This window comes from Pyxicephalus adspersus, chromosome 12, assembly GCF_032062135.1.
Source record: "Pyxicephalus adspersus chromosome 12, UCB_Pads_2.0, whole genome shotgun sequence".
In the NCBI taxonomy this organism is placed as follows: domain Eukaryota; kingdom Metazoa; phylum Chordata; class Amphibia; order Anura; family Pyxicephalidae; genus Pyxicephalus; species Pyxicephalus adspersus.
In genome coordinates this window covers 34,478,723-34,490,048 of record NC_092869.1, presented here as the reverse complement: position 1 = coordinate 34,490,048, position 11,326 = coordinate 34,478,723, and the positions used below count along the sequence as shown (strand labels likewise).

The following is an 11,326-nucleotide window of genomic DNA, read 5'->3' as shown; positions in this document are numbered from 1 at the left end:
GGAAAATTTGTTTCTGAGGTAGTGTGTTGTGGCCTGAGGGCATTAATAATTCAGGTGCTGGCAGACCCCAAGAGGTATATTACAAGGTCTTAAAAAGGGGCATTTGAGGACATGCAAACCTGTGGGGAGTTTGTGGAGAAGTAAGTGGTTATGGCAATTGTTACTAAGTGGTCCCAATATTGTATGTTAGTACGATATAAAAAGTTATATTTACAAATGTTTTGTATCTGTGTTGTTATTTTTATGATAATGGTTTAAAAAATTGTTCATAATAACAATGAGGCTGTAGTGGCCATTTAGAATCCAACATGGTGTGGTAGTATTATTGTGGTGGGAGTTTAAAAAGGGGAATAGGGGTGTACAGCGTCTTCTGGTGTTCTGAGGTGGTCAAGTAAGAAGGCTTGCGAAAATCTGAGCTCCCCCCAGTCACGTTCTATTGACTCTGAGGACACTGCACTCTGCCAACTGATGTAAGCTGCCCATATGTTTTTTTGTATTCATTTGCTGAAGGAAGCTTTTTTGTTTTTGAACCAAATAAAGAGACTGTTAGGTGATACAAACTTCTCTGCGGACTTGCTGGAAGAGCTAATTCTCTCTAACTTCATAATATATATATTTAGAATTGTTCTGATTAGTCTGGTACCTTTGGTACTCTTCTCCTCATGAGTTTGTGTAGACACAACAGGAAATCCCAAGAAAATGTGCAAATCACCTTTATTCAGGAGTCAAATATCTTCTAAATGATTTTTTTCTGAAAAAATTGTTATTTTTTTGGCAATGTTTGGGTGAATATTGGATAAAAAACACTTATAAATAGGCCTCATAATGTAGGGATAAAATGTTTTATTTATATTATGGTGATAATCAGTAAAAATTCATTGCTGGATTAAAGTTTTTTTTGGTGCATGTGTTTCACGTGACATTGGTTGATTAATATACTATTATTATTATTATTATTATTATTATTATTATATAATTATATATACATAGTACTACTATGATTGTTACACTTGCTTATTTGTTAGACAGAACCCTTTATGACTTTCTGACCAGTCCTGGAGGACAATGGTTCATTCTCTTCTCCACTTTGGTTCTGCAGAAATGCTCCACACTGGTGCTTCCATAAGAGCCTGATCTCAAATGAAGTGGAATAACGATGGACATTACTCTCTCTGGATGATATCCAGTTGTGGTGGTAAGGCATAACTGCAGTTTCAATGCTAAACTAGAGTTTTGCAGCAAAATGTGCTATTTTATTTTTGTGCTTTTTTCTAAAACTTTGCTCTATCTAACAGACAAAAATGTTTTGGTGGAGTTGGGTTTTTAAAGGCGCACAAATGAGAACTGGTCAAGACCATGTTTTATAGAAGCTCAATTCTACTTCTGCATAGGTGGACACTGGAGGGGGCACTCATATGAATATCTGATGAACTAGTCGGAGAGTGTAGAGTTTTTTTTAATCCAGTTTAATTTTATCCACTGAAATTACAACAGTAAGTGACAATATTGTATTTTATGACTCTGTGGGATTTGCAATAGTTCCAATGAAGAGAATGGAATTTATATTTTTATTATATATTATCGGAACAAATGGACAGTTGACACTTATCCTTGGGTATAGCGCCAATGGAACCCCCTCCACACCTGTTGCTGTGGAAGCAACTGTGCCTTTTTCATCCACATTTAGCCTTGTGCACTACCTAAAATATAATAAAACACCATAATAATAATAATAATAATAATAATAAACGAATACAATCTTCTCACATATAGAGCTACAGATCATTGCCATTAGGGCAATGGGAAGTCCGTACAAAAATTGACAGAAGTCCAATGTCTATCTGACATCTGTACAGGGTTTTATTTACTTAGCTTGAGGACAACACTTGGTGCTGGGATCCAAAACTATATGGTCTAACTGTGTCTACTTCATTATATTTGGGATCTAGTGATGACGTAACATGTTTTCTTTTACCTCCTGAGTGTCTAAATCATTATAGGAAAATGGCTGCCGTTGCTCAATTTTATTCTTTTAAGTTATTCTTTTTTTTTTTTTCTTTGTAAAATGTATTTTCAAACAAACCTTTTTTATGTTTTTAGTAGGATCAGTTTTTGTTGGGGGGCTACAACAATAATAAAGTCTTTTAAAGAATCTAATCCCTCCACACCCCACAGTTGATCAAGGAATTACAAAAAAGCTTTGGTTCGATACAGTTTAAATATTTTCCTTATATTCCACTTTGTATATTTTTGTATTTGTAGAAATAGATTTTCTTCAGTGGTTTCCAATGGAAGAACTATCAGCTCTCTAATTAGATAGCTGCACCAATTGCACAGGCCAAAAGTGAACTTAATAAGCCTGATTTATATACCAGATGCCAGTACACTCGATGTGCATAAAAACACGCCGGTCGTCAGGTTCTATTACTGCGAGTCGGAGCCGAGTTTTAATGAACTTGCCTGCTTGTTTCTTGCAAAAATGAGCAAAGATCTTGAATGATTTCACTTGTGTGTGTATGTCAAAATGCTTGCACCGGGTTTCCTGACTCCTGTGGTCAGCTGCCACTGGCCTGGGGATTGCTCTGGAGTGGCACCTGGCAGCTACCTGGCAGCTACCCCGCAGCCCAAGCCTATCCTCACCATCAGAGGCTCTAGCGAAGACCTGGTAGCGGCTTAGTCACGCCCCTGTGGAGCATACCCAGTCAGTGGCACAGTGGGTCCACACCCGCTTGCATAACAACAAAATCATGTAAAAATAATAAATTGAATAAATTCAAATATATATATATATATATATATATATTTAAAAAAATGTTGTTTTAATTTTTCACATTTTTAAAAAAAAATAATTATACTCATAATATTATATATACTGTAAAATAAATGTTCATGAAATACAATGTACTGCTTTTACACATATAAATCCAATGTATTGCATTCAATACAGTTATTTTGTATTGAATGCAATACAAATGGATTTTGAATTTCCCGTCCCGCCCCACCGGCAACGTACAAATGCACCAACGTCACCGGGAACTCCCCCGGTGACTCATCGGGTGCAGAAGACGGAGCACGACGCTGAACAATGTGGGATGCCAGCAGATCAGGTAATGCTGTATTTACTATTACTTCCCATAGGTTTACCTACCCCAAGTGTGACTCGGGGTTACCGCTTTTAGAATCTTTTTTCTACCCCGAGTCACACTCGGGGTTACCACTAGGGAGGTTGAACTGTGTGTCCTGGGAGAATGGAAAGGAGATCACATAACAATAAACCCCCAAAAAACAAACAACAACATTTTACAAACAACTTTATTCAAAAGAAACATTTGCTTAAAGGTCACATTAAAATATAAAAAAACAAAAAAAAACACATATACATCACTAAATTTACATGACAAAAAAATAAAAAGAAAACAAAACACATATAAACCCACACTTCCATATAAAACCAAAATAGCCCAACAAATATTGCATTCAAAAAATACTTACCAAACCAAAATGCCATTTTGACCTATCTATATATATATATATATATCTATAGAAGCCAACAAGAACGTGTGTGCTTGTGACTTTTGTGGGAAAATCTAGTCCGATGGCAAAGCCGAGGTTTCGCCCGCGGAAAGTCGCGGCTCCACCGATCAGGCATCATAAGCGTTTAGATAGGCGCCTATGTAGAGGAGCTGAACTCCGTTAACTCTTGCCTAACAGGAAATAAGTCATTTTAAAATATGCTTATTTCTTAGCGCATATAGATGTTTGAAACATTTGAACAACACAAACATTTTTATTTAGGTCTAAGTTAAAGATGTGTGCCATTAGAAAGATTTATTTTTTAGGGGAACAGTGACTTTTAATGCAAGCTCGCCAGTGTCAAACTTCCGGGGCGCGTCTCCAGCAGCGAGATCATTTTGAAGTTGATAACTTCCGCGCGAATATGCCAGCGCCTGAAATGTGGTTGATAAACCGATTGAAGGCCTCCAATTTTGGATTGCGAATACGAATGTGCGAGCGAGCTTCCGATTTTGCTTAGTGAATCAGCCTGCCCATATCAGATTGTTAGCATCTCAAGCCTCAAGTGATATTGCGATAAGGCTTGAGATGCTGACAAAATATAGACAAAATATTGTGAAAAATATGGGGAATATGTTGTTTTTAATCTCTGTAATTGATGTAATATTATGTTTTGTTAAAATACACTGTTCTGTTATTTACATTGACTGATGGTTATAGTTTTTAATGTTCTAAATAAAGGAAATGTGGTAATTTTACTTGTGGACATATACTGAAATAATTGCCTAAAAATTCACAACTATCTCTCAGGATTTGTGGGAAGTGATATTATCTAAGTTCAAGAACAATAATAGAATGCAGCTTAGCATGACTTGGATGAAGTGGCTGCGTTAGCTTTATTTTTTTCCAGTGTTTTTTGACCAGTAACACACTTCATTTGACAAGACTCATATTGTACAGTGTTTATAAAGGAGCAGCATTGTCACCATCGGGCAGGATTACAGAATACTTCTTCCTCTCCAATTCCTCATAACAAAAAGGTGGTGGTAGTGGGGGTGGGGGTTCTTTAAATTACTGAGAGAACTGGGTAGTGGTGGGCAGCTCCCAAAATTTTTGGCAAAAACATTTACCAACTTTAATTGGACTGTAAATGTCCCTAAAAATGTCCCTGATCACCCCAGCTTCGTTTAGCCAGGCACACTGCCCAGCACTTTTCAGTAACAATCCAGCTGTTTTTGGGTGGTTACTGATGAGTTGGGTTTACAAGGACTGCCATCACCTACCAACTATGCACAAAACTTTATATACACATGTAGCCATGTGCGCACATACGTGGGCAGGGCACTGAATTAGGAGAGCTATTTAGGTCTCTCCAGTTCTGGCAGACTTTGCTGGATCCTCGATACCCACTATACTGCCCAGTGTTTATTCTGTTTGTTTCTGGATTCTGACCTCAGTCTGACTTTGACTCCTGCTTCTTGTTCATTATCTACCCTGACCTCAACAAATTTGCCTCCGTTTGCCACCTGCTGCCCACAACTCTTCTTCCATTTCCTGCCTACTTTGACCTTGGCCTGTTTGGCATCCACTTGCTCAACTCTTCCTACACTGAAGCCATCTGATCCTACTTGCCTCTAGTGAGGAGAGCCTGGGAGCATCCTTGCAGTAAAGTAGTCCAGCGGTTACTAGGGTCTCTGGCCAATTACCCCTTGCGGGGTGCACTGGTGCAGACCAGATGTCACTTATACTTTGTGCCTCAGGTATTCTTGCATCACCTGCCAGGGAGCAACCCACAATCTTTACCTTGTGCAACATCACTTTGCTTAGACTGGACAACATCCAATAAAAAAATACCCCAAACAAAATGATGTGGCCATTGAACCCCTTCCTAAATAATAGTGTTGGAACCAGGGCCAGATTAAGACCCTTAGGAGCCCTAAGCACTTAAATGATTTTGGTGCCCCTTTATATATGTAATTCAAAATATAAACAATAATTAACCATAAAAAATGTTATTTATTGAAATTAAACAAAACTTACAGTAAGAAAATATTGTTTATTTTTGTATACTTCCATTTTATTTATTTTTGAAAAGTTTTCTCCTACTTTCTCCAATTGCAAAGTCTTTGATGAGATCCTCAAAACTAATCTCATGTAACACATCTGCTTCTATACTTAATAGAGATAAGGCATCCAGCCTGCCTTGTTGCATAGTTGTTTTGATGGGGTTTTTATTATACTTCAACTGAGAAAATGAAAGCTCAGCAATTTGTGACTATTAATGTTAAAAACCATTTGGCCATTTTCACAACATTTCATAGGCACTTCCACCAAAATTATGAAACATTAATTACATTTTTTGTTGTCAGTGTCATAAAAAAATGGAATCAGCTTACTTACAAAGTTACAATGTTTGCACGTGTGTTGTTGCCTGTTGGGTGAGCGCCTAGCCCGTCTCATTCTCAGTGGACTACTGAAAGGGACAGCCGACATGAAAAAGACATAGACAAGAACAACTATAAGGAGAGTATACAGTCTTTATTTATGCACCGGTTAATTGCACTGGTATCAGACATAAGTATTTTAACATCGCTGTTTATTTCTCTGAAGGATCCATGACAGCTGCCATGAAAAGAATGCTGTTCTGACCATACTCATAAATTATCAAAGCAAATGGATGGTCAGCATTAACAGATGGGTATAGCATTGTAGGAACCAACTTCACACCAGTGGCTGCTGAAGCCACTGTCCCTTTTTCATCTACGTCTAGTACAGCTTTGTGCATAGCTTAAAAAGAAAATATACATTATACATTATATAGGATTATTGGAATTAGAGTCAAGGAAAGTCAGTGCAGAAGAACCAAGAAACAATTATGTCATGTTTGATAAAAAATAAGTTCCACTATTACTATTGCCTATGATCTGCCCACCCCATACTAAAAAAATCTTCCATATAAATTGTTTTTGTCCTTAGTTGGGTTTACTAAAAATCTGTAAAATGTTGTTCATAAGAACCCAATGCAGTTGTTTATGTGTCAGGATTAGGAAAAAGTTTTGTTTTGGGCTCAGATGCCATTTAAAATGCAAAAACTGTTAAAGGGGTCAATCTATGGGTTATAGATTGGCACTGATGGGTTGTCCCCTGATGGTTTTCTGTAACTTTGAAGACCCCAGTGCCAAGGTTTCCAAGAGTAAAAAAAATCTGTTGCTACCCCCTATTACAGGCCCTTACTCGCCCTAGGCAAGGTAGCAGTTCTACCCCCCATTCCCTTGCCCCATTTATATTGTCTGGACCGGCTTTATCCAATCAAACACCAAATGAGCACCTCACACCATAGTGCATCCTCACACCATAGTGCATCCTCAATTGTGAAGTGACAGACAGGTGCAGTCCTTTGACATGCAAAGTTATACTTATTAATTACTGCAGGATCATGGTTGTAGCTTGTTCCCCAGGTATCCCCTTAGTCTGATTCACCTTTTTAAGGTGCCTTTTAAATCATTTTGTTCTGCTGACAGGGATTCAAACACCTCCCTACTCTATCTAAAACCAAAAAAAATTATGTTTCAGGTCTTTTTTAATGTATTCACCTACATTCAAAACTCTCCAATTTTTGTACTTGTCCAGGCATGTCCAAGCATCTCAGGCACGATACAGATTGACCAGACACAAGTCCTATGAAGTATGTCTCTGGTCCTATACAACTGTACAGGGGTTAGAAATTTAGCGATGGTCAAAAGCACCCCCTAAGTTTTATTTCACCAACTCTTTTCACAGCACAGCATTACCGCCACTTCAACAACACACACATATATAATGAGCCAACTTTAATAAAGTTCTCTAAGACTGGAGAAGATAAACTATCATGGGATAACGAGGGTGATACAGCAACCCTGTAATGGATCTGATCCATGATTGAAAGCATTTGCCAGTTAATACAAAAAGAATTTTATGAAATTTGTTCCGGGTAGTTTGTCTTCTCCAGTCTTGGGCAATGTACGCATACTCTCTGACCCCAATGCAAACTCTTAGGCATGTTGGAGTAAAAATGCATCTAATCATGTATGTAATAATGATTTCCTGCTAAATAAATATGTTTGCTAAAGGTTGTGTACATTTGCAAGTAGTTTTTATCTCTTACCTTTCTGTGAGTGATGTCCTCCATCGTTGTATGTTCTCAGTAGACATCCCGAATCTTGCCTGGCTCAGCGATGGCAATAATCATGGATGCATTATCCTTATATGCAAGCTCGACCACTGTGCATGGTAAGTGTTATAGAGACCTATGCAATGCATCATTTGAACATCTACTGTTGTGTTGCCATCAAGAAAAAATTTCCCAACTCCTGTACTTTTTGGATGAAACGGATTCTGCCATTCTCCTAATAAAATAAAACATGTATACATTTACATTACAAAACAACTGAGATCATGTAAGACCCTGGTCAGCACAAGTATTCCCCAGACACCAGTCCCTCAGTCTACACCGCAGTCTTCACCTATAGCAAGCCCCCACTCGGGAGACTGGTTGCGTCTCCCAGCAATCGGTTGCCCCCAGGACTTAGTGCGCAAAGATGGTGTCTGGAGATGGGCTGGCAGCAGACCAGGAGCCCACAGATAGAAGTACCAAGTTTCCAAAAGACTAGTCCAGAATTCAGAGAAAGGGATCATAACAGATATTACATCCACCAGACGAGGTACACAGGGTCAAAACACAAACAGAGTCGAGGTTATAGGCAATAGGCCCATCCAGGCAGCATAAACTCAAAGGGTCAGAAACAGGCAAAGTCAGCAACAGTAAATCAACTGAGAAACTCTCCAACACAGATTAGTCCAGCTAAAGGGGACAACAGGCTCTGGTAACTGGGAGCAGAGAGGCTATAAAGTTTCAGCAGCCAATAGCAGGGCTGAGCCAAGAGCTGATCAGCCTCTGGAATCCCCTTCAGCTGTGCACAGCCTAACAGTGGATGCTGGGGATGCCATAAAATATATCAGGCAGCAGGGCTAAAGGGAAGCAGGGGCTGCTGTTATTTCTCTTTGCTGCTGCAAGTGACATTGCTAGGCAAAATAGGCTGTGTGGTATACTGCAGTGGTGCACAGCATAGAATCGCCGGCCTGATAAGCGTTACCTAACAGATTATTAGGTAAAGGATAAAAAAAAAACTCAGTTTGACCTGATTAAACATCATCGATCCCACCACTTGCATATCAATTCTGTTTGATACATCATTTATTATCCATTGTTATGTTGCTGTCAAAGAAGAACTTTCCAGCACTTGTTGTATATGGTTTAAAAGGATTCTGCCATTCTCCTAATAAAATCATGTGTACATTTTATATCTAAAACAATTCTAAAAGAATTACATCTTTGATTAATGGATAAAAAAAGATGCTACACGTAATACATGTGATTAAGGTGCATGACTGGAAAAAAATGTTTGCCACATATCTATAACAAATGCAACATTTCCCATGTCTTGTAAAGGCTGGGAGAACAAAAAAATACTTTTTGATCTACCAGAGATCTAGTTAGTTTCTAACTTACAGCCTCCAAATTACCATCAAATAAAAAGGAGATGTCTTGTAGTCAATCAGGGGAGAACTAGTCAGTATTAACAACATTAGAATCAACTGATACATGATACATGATACATGCGTTAGCTACACTTGTCTTACCCTTAAAAGGAACAACATTGATCAGAACCATCATAGCATCTTTGAAAAGTTTGTTGATGAGTTCCTCAATTTTGCCTTCAGTCTTATTTTTCACATATTCATTTATTTCTTTCTTAGCCTCTTCTGAATTATTGAAATTGGTCTTTTTAATTTCTGCATGGTAGTAATTCTGTACATCATCTTTAAAGCTCTTCAACAAGGTAACTGTTTCTTCTACGAAGATGGCATTGTCAATGTTGATCTGAAGGATGCTCTTTGATTAATTTAACTCCTGGAGAAGACTGGAAAAAGCCTGGTGGACCTCTGTTTCCTGAACATCGTCCAGGCTTAACAGTTTCCAGATTTATTCTTTGGTTATTGATTGGGCTCCCAATGTCAACATAGAAAAAGCAGTAGAAAAACTTATGGGTGAAAAAACAACATTTTTGGCCTTTCCTTGAGAAGCTGCGGAGGTGACATGTTTGAAAAACTTTACAGCAAATTCAGTATTTCCCTTCACTGCTTCTTTTAGGACTTCTTTGGAATCAGAGTTGTGTTCAGCTATGATTGGGATAACCAAAACCAAAATGAAAAGGAACTTCATGTCTTCTCAGTATAGGGGCCACCTGCAAATAGCGATAATAAAAAGTTCTTCCTATTATTGTGAAAATAGTAAATGTGTAAATGAGGATGTCTAAAAAAAAGTGTCTAAGTACCTCCTGTGTGAATATATTTTATACGGGATTTGATGGATATCTTGCTATGCATAATGTTATTATAAGTACTAATAGATAACTAATGCATTTCACTGGTGATCATGTATTATATTGAATTAAATGAGCCATTAAAATTATTTATAGCTGTGATAAAATTTCCCATTGAAAGTTCTTCTGATGAAGCTATAAATACAAAACGTGTCAGGACATATAGAGGTTATTGATGACAGTGTTGTACCTTATTGTGCTTATGTGATGTTGTTTTTAAAGTCTGTTTCTAATAAACAAATTGTTTTATCATGAATTGTCTTAAATGAAGGTACCTAAAAAGTCTTAACACCCCTTTTTTTCTATTTTTGGAAAAAAAATTGTATTGATATTTCAAGAGGTTGTGGTACTACAATTCCACCATAAATTACCAGTGGGATATGACACCCATGGTAGTGCTTGGTCCGCTATGGTTTTTGTTTGACAATAGCTTGCATATTAGTTCTACAAATGAGTAAACTTCAATAACAAGATTTATCTTCCTTAGACTTAAGCAAGGTTAACTACAATGTTTGAAAATTTTAAAGCAAGATTCACAAAACTGCTCAGGGAAATGCACTTAACAACATCAAATTATTTGGATGACTAGGGAGGATTTTTTACCTAGCAGATTTTGTAAACAGCTCTATTAGCAAAATTAGCAATTGAACATCAGTAAACATTTAAAAAAAATGGTCATTTGATAGCAAAACCATTTGATTGTAATTACATTTATTTATAGCTGTAATAAAATTTCCATGATGTAACATGTAAAAGGTTGCTGCAGAAAACTAGGGTCTAAAAGAGCATGAATATCTTATTAAAACCTGCTTGCCAACCCATCGTTATAACAATAAAATAAAGTAAAACAACTGAAGAAGTTTTAATTAACTGTACTGTAACTAACTGCAACAAATAAAAATGTAAAAGACCCTCAATGAACATATGAGCACATCCGCATACATAGGTTGCATGTTTATATATAAACAGGTAACATATATGGGATACAACAATACATGTGGAAATAATCAATAAAAAAATTACAGAAAATATAGCCTGCATAATATATTACCTGCATGATTTACCTCTTATGTTCATGTAATTCATATGTGTAGAATATGTATTTCATGATATAGGATTCACATGTTTAACAAAATTCGTAAAAGGAATTTTTGCTGTAACTAATGTTTGAATCAAAAACACATAAATAAATACTTAGAATTTTCACAAAATTTAATGCCAACAAAAGCTTGTCTTTCTCCTTTCTTCTCCATATTCCTCATACAGAAAATATAGAAAACCAGAACAAAATGTTTTCACTGTTATAGAGTTAGGAATTAAAACATGTAAGGATTCACCAAACACTATTTACACACATTATTATCTATTACAAATTATTTTTATATAGTTTT

The 11,326-nt window shown here is 37.0% G+C and overlaps 1 pseudogene; it reads right to left on the bottom strand.

Moving 5' to 3' along the window:
* Window positions 1-6,109: 6,109 nt before the first annotated feature.
* LOC140341787 (serine protease inhibitor A6-like) lies at window positions 6,110-9,775 on the bottom strand (annotated as a pseudogene).
* Window positions 9,776-11,326: the final 1,551 nt, after the last annotated feature.